The sequence below is a fragment of the Sturnira hondurensis genome, unplaced genomic scaffold (assembly GCF_014824575.4).
Source record: "Sturnira hondurensis isolate 20B ecotype Veracruz unplaced genomic scaffold, ASM1482457v3 Scaffold0020237, whole genome shotgun sequence".
Lineage (NCBI taxonomy): Eukaryota > Metazoa > Chordata > Mammalia > Chiroptera > Phyllostomidae > Sturnira > Sturnira hondurensis.
In genome coordinates, this window is record NW_028092868.1 from 8,887,342 (window position 1) to 8,900,643 (window position 13,302).

Sequence of the window (13,302 nt, forward strand, 5' to 3'; positions counted from 1 at the left end):
GGCTTAACACAAAATACTTTTACATAACCCAGGCCACCAAGAGGGATATCCGGTCAGCTATTTTTAAAGCCCTCTCCCCCACACCATCTCACGTAACACAGTTACAGCCGTTTGCTTAGAAAATTGGCACAGGTTCTGTGATTCATGAAATGAAAACCCAAACGAAGTGTTTTGAACTTGTTTAAACTGGAAGCATTTTTCTCTAAATGTGCTACAATACCAGAAAAATAAAATAAAATAACTTTCTGGATTAGACACACCTACAGATATGCAGGATATAATTTTTTGCATTGATATGTGTATGGTGTTAGGCATTGGGCTTACCATATGAATAATTTTCTAATCATGTAAATAATTAACTAACTCACTCAACAAGTACTTACGGAGCAATAATTGTGTGCTGTGTTACAGCCAGGGCAGGAGAGTGGGAAGGGTGAACCTGCCCTCACCAGGCTTCCAGTCTAGTAAGAGTTAGGCAATTGCAATGTCACAGGACAGGACTCTGCTGTGGTGGCAGAGTGCCTGCCAAAGAAGCACAGTGGGGTGTCAGAAAAGGCTCCCCAAAGGAAGTGATACGTCCGCTGAGACCTGGAACATGAGGAAAAGCCAGCGGAGAAGGATGGGAGGGAAGAAGCTTCCAGGAGAGAGAACAGTCCGTCTTGGGCTGGGACTCCCTGTCTGAGAGCCAGACAGAAGGCTGTAGAGAGACAGGGCATGTGGGGCTCCATCATACAGGGTCATGTTAAGGAGTCTGAACTTGGTCCTAAGAGTATGGGGAACACAGAAAGGTCTTGAGCAGGACAGAGAAATAATTAGAGGTATACTTTGGAACAAACATCCTGGCTGCAGTGTGGGGAGTGGATTGGAGGCAATGAGAGGTCTGGGTGGGATACAGGGATGGTCTGAAGGAAAACAAGGCTCAAGAAGATGGAGAGGAGCAAGCAGATCTGAGTGTTTTGGGTCTGGTCAGTATGACTTGATGATGACAGATGGCTGGCGCTGCCTCGACACAACATCAGCACCAAAGAGCTGCCCCCCACTAAGGACTTGTGCTACATTCATTTTACAAACTAGTATCAGCAAAGATTTTGCCAATTTTACTATATTAATATGCATTTCTTTATCAAGTAAGAATTCAATAACTCAGAGATCCAATTGGCAACCTTGTCATTGTAAGTGACCTAAAACTCTATTCAAAATGGCATAAATAGCTTTGGCCAGGTGGCTCAGTTGGTTGGAAAATTGTCCCGTACACCAAAATGGTGTGGATTCAATTCTCGGTTGGGGAGTATATGGGAGGCAACGGATCTATGTTTCTCTCTCACATCAATGTTTCTCTTTTTTTGCTTCCCCGCTCTCTAAAGTCAATAAACATATCCTCTGGTGAGGATTTTAAAAATTGCATAAACAATAAAAAGAATTTATTTGTTCACATAATTAAAAAACCCAGCAGTTAGGAGGGTTTCAGATGAGGCTGGATCTAGAGTCTCAATGATGTTGCCAAAGATCTGGTTTCTACAATGTCTGCTTCATCTCAAGGTTTCTTTTTGTCATGGTCTCAACACTGTGCTTTCATGTTTGTGTTATGCCTACCATGAAAAGAAACCATTTCCACCAGTTCTTCCCCCACCTCCCCTCCACCCAAAACAGGAAGTTTTGTTCCCCAGCAATTGTCAGGAAAATTTTTGGAGTCCCATGCTCTAAAGCAATCAGAGTCGCCAGGGAGAAGGATGTGTTTCTACCAAGAGGAAGGAAGAAGGATATCAAATAGAGAAAAATGAAAGTAAAGATTCAATATCCTCAGCAAATTTCCCTTTGCATCTTCACCTTCGTTGCTGTTGTAAGAGTTGAAATATTTGCCAAACAAGGAGATTTTGAGGTGGATTCTCACCTTTTCATTCAAAGGCACAGGCAGGGCCCTCTAGAGCTGGAGGCAAAGTCAGGAGGGCGGTCCTTCTCCTGGCTCCACCCTGGCCCACCTGCTCCGTGACTCTCTCGCTTTCTCTCTGCTGGCTCTGCACACACGCCCTGAACTGTCCGTCTAAAGGTCCTGAGACTGTTAAAACGTGGGCACAAAATAACACTTTTCACGGCAGCCTGGGTTCATTCCTGGATAATTAAAACCCTGCTGCAGGTTAAACAAAACACATAGATGAATATATTTCATATATTATCTATTATAGAAACACACATAGTTTTATTATTTCAGGTCCAAGTGCTTAATGGATGAGAGACTGTGTATTCTTTGTAATAAGGCTAAGATGTATAACTAATTAAAAATAAAAGCATAATGTGTGCTAATGAAAGAAAATGAGCAAAATTCTGAACAAATTTGGAAAAAAACCCAGAGCTTCACTTCTTAAAGACAATAACATTAATGTCTTTAGTAGTTTTCTCCAGCACTGTTATTATGTGTAGGATTTTTAAAAATTTAGATTGTATACTCAATTCTATGGCCTTCTTGCTCTTATAAAACTAGGCTCCATAAATAATACTTACATGACCTTTAAGCACTTTTTAATAACCAAGCATTCTCAGCTATTTCTCTCTTAGTGGACATTTTCAAGACATTTTAAATGTTTTGTTACTATAAATAATGTGCTATCATCATGTTTGTGTATGACATTCTGCTTCAGATTCAGGATTGTATTTTCTGCATAAACTCCCAGAAATGGAATTCCGGTGCCAAAGGATGTGAAGGTTCCATATTCTTGATATATACAAAAGACACATTTTAAATTCAGACTTCATGCCAAAAAAAAAAACAACCAAAAACAACTGGGTGAGAAAGCAGGACGTATAGTCCGCTTTATAAAAGTGCTTTGAAGGCAGCCCCCGAAATCGCTGGCAGCTGCAGCAGGATCCCAGAGTCCAATGGCTGCAGCCACGAATCACTGGGGGAGCATCGCCGGTGGCTGGTCCCACATCAAGGATTTGAAGCGGGTCCCACCCAGGGCTGCGGTGGACGACAGGGACTCCGCGAACAGTTATCAGAGCTCAAAGTCGGCTGATCACCCATCTTAGAGGCAGATGGGCCTAACCTTTTCCACCATGGCCTTCCACTTCAGGAAATCTCCGTGTAACTTTGATACAAACCAACTGTGAACTCTCACATAGCTTTTAATGGAACCCACTTTCTTATTTTAGTCATTGCATTGGGTAAGAGTGAAGACTTCTTTCATAAATAATTTCCGGAACACAATAGGTGGTAGAATTTAAAGTATTACTAATGTTTTTAAAAAGTGCAAAGACTTGGAATAAATGTGATAATTTTTTGGATAAGGGCAGTGCCTTATCAGGCTAATGAGAGTCATGTAGAATTTAGGGGGAAAAAGTTATATTTGCCTAAATTTCTCTATGAATGTATAACAGTCCATTTCTTCATTCCTTAAAACAGTTAGTCTGCTTTAAATTCAAGTATTCAGTTTTCTCTCTCAGGTTATAGAATGAAACGCAAGACATGGCTTTAGCACAGAGTGTAAAAATTGAATCACACTATATCATTCAGATAGAAAATGTATTTGGAAAGGAGGAGGTTAGTTAATCCCAAGCCAGTGTTACTCCAGACGCCGGAACCCTATGACATCTTGGACACTTGTCTAAACTTAGTCACAGGGTTGATTATATCTGGTTGTTGTCTTTCCTCCTTTGCTTTTATTCAATTTCTTCGTATGTGCATAATGTTTTGAAATGTTCAATTTTTTCTATTTCTACAAATTCGTTTGTTTGTTTATTTTAATTAAATGTATCAGGGCAGCATTGGTGAGTGAGATTATAGAGGTTTCAAGTGCAGAATTCTATGATGCATCATCTGTATATTACACTGCGTGCCCCCAAACCAAAGTCGAATCTTCTGTCACCGTATATTTGACCCCTTCTCCCCTTAACTACCCTCCACCCGCTTTTGCTCTGGTAACCAACGTACTGTTGTCTGTGTCTATGAAGTTTTGCTTGTTTGCTTTTCTTACCTGTTCATGTCTTATTTTCACTTCCATGTGATTTGGCATGCACTATCACACATGACTGGCTCGTTTCATTTTTTCCAGAACCTAACAAGGGAGCAATAAAGTCAGAAGAGCAGGGTAAAGACCAATGCCTGGCTTGTTACATCTTGGCTCTTTGTGGGCATAAAGGATGCAGCAGGTATAACCATTGTTGCTGATGGAAGCGGGGCTCTTTCGTGGGATTACAAGGCTAACACTCCTCAGAGCCACACACAGGAGACTGTGGTGTGGCAACGTTTCCTTGGCCACCATCTGGAAGGGTGCAGGTACCCTAGGTAGAGAGATCCAGAGGCTCAAAGCAACCCAGCAGGGAGGGAGCCAGAATAAAGACTCTGACCTCCTCTGTTCTTTTCCTCACTCCATGTCTAGCCAGAAGCCTGACATTGTAGGAACCTGTCGTTATGTGGGTCCCTCGCTGTGGCCCTCACAGTCAGACTCCCAGGACAGGGCAGCAAGCTGCTCTGGAGGGAAGACTGTAGGTCAGCTGCCACCCCTGTAGTTCACATTCTTAACAAAATAAAAAGATGAATGTAGTAAGCAGTCAACTCAAACAGTTTCTTAAAAATGTGCAAATACAGAAACTTAATCAGAAGGTGAAAATTAACTGAAAACATAAGAAGTGAGTGCCAAAAAATAGAAAAACTGTTCATTCATAAATACCTAGGTTTTTAAAAAATAGTTGGAAATAGAAAAACATTATTTCATTTAATTAAAGGAAAACTTAAAAAATCACTGATACACAAAATGAGAATGTAGAAATAATAGCACATNAAAAATATTTTATTTATTTATCTTTAGAGGGGAAGGAAAGGAGAGAGGAAGAGAAACTTCAATGTATGGTTGCTTCTCCTGCATCCCCTGCTGGGAACTGGCCCCTGCCGGGAACTGGCCTGCAACCCAGGCATGTGCCCTGACTAGGAATCAAACCGCGATCATCTGGTTTGCAGGCCCGCGCTCAATCCACTGAGCTACGCCAGCCAGGGCATCCTAGGTTTTTTAAAAATAGTTGGAAATAGGAAAACATTAGCTCATTTAATTAAAGGAAAACTTAAAAAATCACTGATACACAAAATGAGAATGTAGAAATAATAGCACATACAGGTAAAAGTAGAAATATTCTATACACTTCATGCTAATAAATTTGAAAACATGGGTGAATTGGAATAATTTTCAATTAGAATATATACTATCAACATTAAGAGATAGAATAAGCCAGTAATCTGGGAAGAAATAAGAAAGTCCTTTAATAATTACTTATAAGAAAACTCTTACCCCAAAGTTGTCCCAAGTGAAATTTTCTACATTTCAAGAACAGTTCATCTTCAGGCTACTAAACAGTTTCAGTGCATAGAGAAAATGAATAGATTTTCTACTTTTTGTTCTCCTTTTTGTTATTTTACAAATCACTATGAATCAATTCCAAACTTGAACATATAAGTGTACTGATGAATAAAACATTAGCAAAATAAAATAAAATAATAAAATAAAAGCACAGCATATTTAGAAAAATAAAATGCCAAAACAAAATACTATCATTCCAGAAATAGTTTTCCAGAAATACAAAATAGTTTAATACTTTCACATATAAATTGACCATGTTTATAGGTCAAAAGAGAAAAGCGTAACCTTATCCCTAGAGAAACTAGAAAGCGTTTGAAAAACTTGCAGATTCCTGGTCAAAATGGCGGCATAGGCAGATATGCCTCATTTCTTCCCACAAACACATCAAAATTACAACCATCACTCAGAACCATCAGAAATTGAGTTGAATGGAAATCTGACAACTATGGAATGAAAGAAACCATATCCATTGAGATTGGTAGGAGGGGTGCAGAGGTTGAACAGGCTGGCCCCTCACCCACATGTGGTAGATAAAAATTTGGGAGGGACATGGCAGGAGAAAGGAGTCCCAGTCCCACACCAGGCCCCCCAGCCCACTGTTCCAGTGCTAAGAAGATAAGTCCCCACAATTTCTGGCTGCAAAAACCAGTGGAAATTGAGTCAGTGGGAAAAACTTCTGGAGCCCCAAGCAGTTCCTCTTAAAGAACCCACACGTGGCCCTGGCTGGTGTAGCTCAGTGGATTGAGTCTGGGCCTGCAAACCACACGATTGCAGTTTGATTCCCAGTCAGGGCACGTGCCTGGGTTGCAGGCCAGTTCCCAGCGGGGGACTCACGAGAAGCAGCCATACATTGATGTTTCTCTCCTTCTCTCTTTCCCTTCCTCTCTAAAGATAAATAAATTAAATTTAAAAAAAAAGAATCCACACACGTACTTACCTACTCAGACTCAATCCTTCTGAGCTCCAGCACCGGGGTAGCAGCTTGAAAGGCACCAGTGACATAGAGGGAAAAACTGAAGTGTCTGGCATCAAGGTGAGCAGAGACCATTGTCCCTTTTTTAAACCCTTGCCCCACAGAGCTAGCAGGCTGTGCCATATCTGAGACTCCATCAGCCTGACTAACACTGTTGGACCTGCCTTGGAGATCCCCAGAGGCTCCACCCCACCCAACTTATGGGCCCAGCCACACTGCTTTCCATACAGCTGGTCTTGGCTCATGCTTCACAACTTCCTAAATCTTATCAGATAAGTAATAGCTGGCCTCAGTGAGTCCCAACTCACCACTGCACTTGCAGCCGCCAGCCTAGATTCACAGCTTGCCTTCTCCTGGGAATCTCCAAGCCCAGCACAAGAAGCAGTTCTCTCAGATTGCTTTATATCCCAGGCAGGGTGGCCCCAGGCAAAACACAGGTGGAGGCTGACCTTGGCCTATACCACCTGGGAACCCAAGGGCCAGAGCCCCCAGTGGACTGATACAGACCACTTCAGAGCACCATCACCCTGCTCCTGCACAGCTGATCCTCCACAGAGGGCAGAGGTTGGCAGGAAGTGGTCACAGCCAGTCCTTGCACCTGACTGGCCTGGGTAAATCCCTTCTGTTGATCTGCCAGCAGCAACCAAGGCTCAACTCCAAAAGGAAGGTGCACTCAGCTCACACAAAGGACACACCTCAAGGGCCCAGCTTGGGTGACAGGGAGGCTGTGCCACTGGATCCTCCAGCATGTCTACTATGTTAGGCCACACCACCAAGATTCAGAGTCAAAGCAGCTCTACCTAGCACAAAGAAACAAACACAGGGAGGCTGCCAAAACAAGGAGACAAAGAAACATGGTCCAAATGAAAGAACAGATCAAAACTCCAGAAAGAGTAAATGAAATGGAGATAATCAATCTATCAGATGCAGATTCAACACCCTGGTTATAAAGATACCCAAGGTACTTAGTGAGGACCTCAGCAGAATAAAAAAGATGCAGTTAGAAATGATGGATACAGTAATTAAAATAAAGAACAATTTACAGGAAAATAACAGTAGAATGGATGAAGCAAAAAAATCAAATCAATGATTTGGAACATAAGGAAGCAAAAAACAACTAATCAGAACAACAAGAAGAAAAAAAGAACCCCCTCCCCCCCCAAAAAAAAGAAGGATAGTGTAAGCAGCTTCTGGGACAACTTTAAGCATTCCAACATTCGCTTCACAGAGGTGCCAGAAGCAGAAGAGAAAGAGGAAGAAATTGGGTATCTATTTGGAAAAATAATGAAAGAAAACTTCCCTACTTTAGTGAAGGAAATAGACATGCAAGTCAGGGAAGCACAGAGGGTCCTAAGCAAGATGGATACAAAGAGGCCCATTCCAAGATACACCATAATTAAAATGCCAAAGGTTAAGGATAAAGAGAAAATCTTAAAAGCAGCAACAGAAAAGAAGCTAGTCACCTACAGGGGAGTTCCCAGAAAAGACTTCTAGCAGATTTCTCAAGAAAAACTTTACAGGCTAGAAGGGATTGGCAAGAAATATTCAAAGTCATGAAAAGCAAGGACCTATAGCCAAGATTACTCTACCTGGCAAAGATATTATTTAGAATTGAAGGGTAGGTAAAGAGCTTCCCAGAAAAGAAAAAACTAAGGAGTTCATCATCACCAAACCATTGTTATATGAGATATTAGAAGGACTTATATAAGAAAAAGATCACAACTGTGAACAATATAGGGGCAAAAAATACAAATCTCTCAACAAATGAACCTAAAAACCAAACTAAGCAAACAAGAAGAACAGAGACAGAATCATGGATACAAAGAGCATTTTGATGGTTGCCAGATGGGAGGGGGGTGTGGGGGAATGGGTGAAGAGTTGAGAGGATTAAGAAGTACAAATCGGTAGTTACAGAATGGCCATGGGGATGTAAAGTAAAGTATAGGAAATGGAGTAGCCAAAGAACTTATACCATGGACCAGGGACGTGAACAATGGTGGGGGAATTGCCTGAAGGAACAGGAGGTGCTGGGTGGAGAGGTAGCAAAGGGAGAAAAATCAGGACAATTGTAACACTGTAGTCCATAACATATAATTTAAAAAACAGAAAAAAAACTTCCAGTCATTACACACACACACATAAAACTTGGAAAAGTAGAAATAGATGGATAATTGTAATAGCTAATACTTACTGAGCCCACTTACTATGTGCCAGGCATGGCGGTAAACATTTCATATGTGTTCATTAGAATGTTCTAATACTCCCACAATGGTGGCTACAATTATTACTCCATTTTACTAATGAGGAAACGGCAGGAAGTGAGGTCCTGGGCAGGGGTCATGAGTGGTGCAGCCGGGATGTTAGCCCAGCTGTCTGGCTCTGGAAGCTGGGGTGCCACGGCTCCAGTACATTGCCTTTCCTGTGTGCCCCGTTAACTGTGGAAATCATGTTTGTGCCCATGTGAAGAAGAGTGGAAATGCCAAATCCTGCGGAAATAGCCCTCGCTGGACTCTCAACCTGAGTATTCGTGAGGCCTAGCTTATTGGCTTGTTGTTTCAAGGACTGTCGCCTTTCTCCCTGGGTCAGAATAGATTTAATTCAGTTCTCTGCTATCTATGTGGGTCATCGGCTGTAAGTGATAGCGGGGGCCGCTATCTTTATTTTGTGACCATTCATGCCATTGAAACTAAAGTCTGGAGCTGAGATGTGTTTCCTGTATCAACAGTTAATCAGGCGAACTTGGATTTGTGAATGGGCATCATGGTCTGATTGGAAGTAGGTTCTTAACCTCAAATGTTGATATTTAAAAAAAATATCACAATGCCTGCTTACAAATTCAAATATAATGTAGCATTTATTAAGAATATAAACCACTGTTTATGAAGTACTAAGCTATTTTTCAAGTGAACCAAGTAAAATCAAATACCTTGTTAGAAATATTGACATTATTACTTCAAATGAAACACATGAGATACAGAATATAGACATCATTTTTGAGACAAATAATTATTCACCTATTCATTTCAAAAAATATTCATTTAACAAACACTTCAGGTCAGTACTAGTGCTGCAAATATGAAGATGGATGAGAAAAAAAATCCCTCACCTCAAGGAATTTCCGTCATAGTGGATAGAAAAGTTCCCAAGTACTTGTAAAATTCCTATAGTGAGGTCAGTGCTAAGGTAGAGAGAAGAGCTTCTAGCAGCCTGGCTGGAGGTCAGGGATCTTACAAGGAAGAGGAGGGAGAGGGAGAAATAGTCCATGTTTAGAAAATCCTCTTTCTCCTCTGTGTTCAACTTCATAGCATTTCAATTTTACATTGAAGGCAATGAAAGGTTTTAGCAGGGAATCAACATAAGTTTACATCTCAGAGACAATATGAGGGCAAAACAAAGAGGGGCAGAAAGGGTATTGATTATTCAGAAACAGTAGGACCTGGAACAGCCCGGAATCAAGGTGCCACAGACTGCCCCCTGCCCTCCCCCACCATCCCATCAGCCCCTCGTTGCAGGTCGACCCACAGCAGGGCGTGACTTTGGACAAGGGACTTCCCCCTCTAAAAGTTTGGGGACATTTCCAGAAGATCCAAAATAGTGATCACGACAGTTGAAAATAGGAGAGCTAAACTGAGGAGCTATTTAAATATTTTCCACGTATATAAAATGTTTTCTGTTTGTTGGTTGGTTTTACAGTGGACAGGACGGTTGTTTTTACACTTAACTAAGGACAGAATAGAGAATAACAAATTAAGGAATGAAAACTTCAAGTTAGGCACAGAGAAGCATGATACCAGTAAATGAGAACAGGTAAGCATGGCAATGGGGCATCTCGAAATAAACAGAAAAATTCCATGTTCCTTTGGAGGATTTACCTGGGCGATTGCAAACTCAGTAGTTTTATAGCAGAGTTAGCTACCAATTTCCTTGTCTATCCTCCTGTTCTCGCCCCCACCACCCCCATTGGGTGGTTTCCATCACTGATACCACCTGGAAATATTTGCCTCTGGCACACCATCGTTCTAGAAAAGAAGTGCTTTGGAGATTGAACTTTGGCCCGGTTATCAATGCCCTGTTCTAGTTCATTTGGACTCAGCCTACAACTAACTGCCACTGGATGAAAACAGATCTCAGGGATTTATCTCTAATCACAAGCATTCCAAAGAGATTGATTTGGAACTTCCCAAAAGTCCTTGAAGTGCTCAGCTGGTGAAGTGACTCTGGGTCAGACCTAATTCCCTACTTCAGCATTCCTGAGTTGTTGCCCAGGACAACAACCCACCAGGACCCAGGGCATCAGGATCGCCTGGGGAAACTTCCTGCATAAACAAATCCCGGGCCCAGCCCAGACCTTCCGAGTCCGAATGAGAACAGGGTGCAGGGAACAGAAGTTCAGAAGCGCTTATGCTTTTACTATGCTCCCTGGGCAATTCTTGGGCACGTAAAAATGTTGGAAAACGAGTGTGGAGCATGGGTCATGCCTTCCACAATATTTTAAGAAAATAGGGAGGTTGAGGCAAGTGCTTATCTTTATTTTTTATCTTCATTCATAAATTACATTGCATGCTTACTCACAGCCTTGAAGGTACCACATTCAAGGTAGGCATAAGCATAGTTTGACCTTGTCATGAAATGCTAGACGTAGAAGGAAACACACAGATGGCCTTGACCAATATGAGGAAGCCGCGGGCCAGAGGACTGAAGCCTTTTCCAGGAACTCAAAGCTAGATGTTGGCAGAGTCTGGGCAAGGGCTGAGGCTTATCTCTCAACCCACCATCTTAAGACATTTGTTTTTGTGATCTGGATTCACTGAAACAAATTTTGTGTCTGTCTGTGGTTCTAAGCAAGGACTTTCTCTCTCTAATCTAAAGCTACCTTCCATTAGAACCTTAAATTCAAGCATTCACAAAGTCCTTCCTGGGTGCCAACAGCCCCAGACACCTTACTTTTCTACATTGTTTCAAGTAGTGACTGGGTCCACATAGGGTTGTTTGCTTGTTCTCTTCTAGATTCTTATCTCTCTTCTATTCTGTATCCTCGGCTCCTCTGAGGCTGGCCCACAATGGGATCGTTTTTTTTTCTTTGTTCCAAGTACAGGTACAACACACAGTTGGTGCTTAAAGAATGCAGGTCGATCTAATTTTGTCCAGTTTTAGAAAATAAGAAGGATGATAATGACGTTGCTGGTATGTAGTGGAGCCAGAACTCAGAACTGCTCGGATTCACAAGACCATTTATGGCAGTTTAAGAGAGAAAAATCTTTTCTTCCAATCTCGTAGGTTCTGTACCTGAGGCTTACAAATTAAACTGACAAAAGACACACTAACAGAAGAAAAGCATACAACCTTTATTTGATGTTAATAGTCTTATAGGTAGGGAGGGCTTCAAAGGAAACAGACTTGGGGCTTATGTACTAATTTAACAAAGGGCATTCAACTATGGCAAAGTGACCAGAGAAAAGGGAATGGTAAATGGATAGGGGAAACTTACTGGTGGGTCAGGGTTATGCATTAAGGTTTCTTTTTGCAGACTCATCTTGCTCTCTCGGTCTCTGGTGATAAGGGGCATTCTTATTCTGGCACAGAGAGGAGAGAACACCTTCTCAAGGGGAATTTACACCCTACGTTTAGGCAGATGGATCAGGGCAGAGAAAGCTTCCCGTATATTTGTTCTTAATTGCTCTCAGCTCAAAATAATTCTTACACCAGAGTGGCATATTTTGAGGTAACCATTTCAGCAGCCCAAATAGGGCTAAAATGTTTGGGATCCAGACTGCAGAGTTTAGAAAGCTATGCACACCCCCCAAAAGCTGGCATCTCAGTGCTCTGTGTATTGGACTTGCAAATTTGTCTCTGTAGTCAACTACATGATTCTAGTTCACAAAGAAGATTATAGCTTTAATGTTCAACTACCAGTATCAAATCTCTGCTTATTTTTATTTGGTTTTGTCATTGCGTTTTTCCTAAAATGTTATTATAAAAATTTTGAAACATTCCCAAAATTTGAAAGAATATTTTCCTCAAATTTACTTAAATTTAGGCTATAAATTACATTTTTCACATTTAATTTTAATTTAAAAATCATGACACCTCTTGGGTGTATTTAAAAAGAGTTTTGCTTGAACCAATGCATTTATTTTCATTAGATTAAGGTGTCGCCTTGCTTCATCTCAGCCAGTTAGTCTAGAACCAAACAGCTCCAAGAATGAACCAAGAATATAAAAGTTGAACGGAATCTGTGTAAAGAGCAAAGGAACATTTTCTATGGGAAAATATTCTCTATTTACAAGATCATGAATAGCTTTAAGCCATAAAAGTTTCCACTAAGGAGAAAAATTATTTCTCCTGTGGGTAAAATTTTAACAGCAGTTTAATAGGAGCAACATAGTTAACCTGAATCAAAATAAAACAAATTTCAAAATAAGAAAAAAGAAAGAAAGAAAGCCCAAACTAATTAGGGTTGCAAAAGCAAATCTGTCACATCCCAGGCCTACATTGTACGCGGGGTAATCCTCCCAGTCAGTGGTTTTCGCTGAAGTCTGACCGCACAGAAGGAAGAATGCAGCCAGGGTATTAGTTTCCAGCTGACCTTGATTTCAATAGACAGTGAAACCCAAGGTATGGGGTCGTGTGTTTAAAGAAACAAATAGTTCATTCTAAAAACTGAGAAATACCTGACATTACTACAGATAGCAGTCAAAAACAACTGTAGAATGGAGAGGATTCTGAATGGAACGAGAGATTTAAGACCGTCTTTGGGACTCCGGCATTCCAACTGTACGTATTTCTCCACCAGAAGTTAATGACTCCTGTTTACTGGACACAGATAACCAGAATCATTTGTCCCAGGTGCCCCCTGATTGCAAATGAGGCGTTAGTCTGGTTTGCCCTTGCTTGGTTTGACAGATTCTTCAGACACCACGATATGATGTGTTATTAACTAAAGTACTGAAAGGAAACTATAGTACACTGTACATACCAATCTTT

The 13,302-nt window shown here is 41.2% G+C and overlaps 1 protein-coding gene across 1 annotated transcript in view; it reads left to right on the forward strand.

Annotated features, from left to right (window-relative positions):
* The window catches only part of COL4A3 (collagen type IV alpha 3 chain), a 134,014-nt gene that overhangs the window by 23,170 nt on the left and 97,542 nt on the right, over positions 1-13,302 (forward strand). The gene's annotated exons all lie outside the window — the stretch shown is intronic.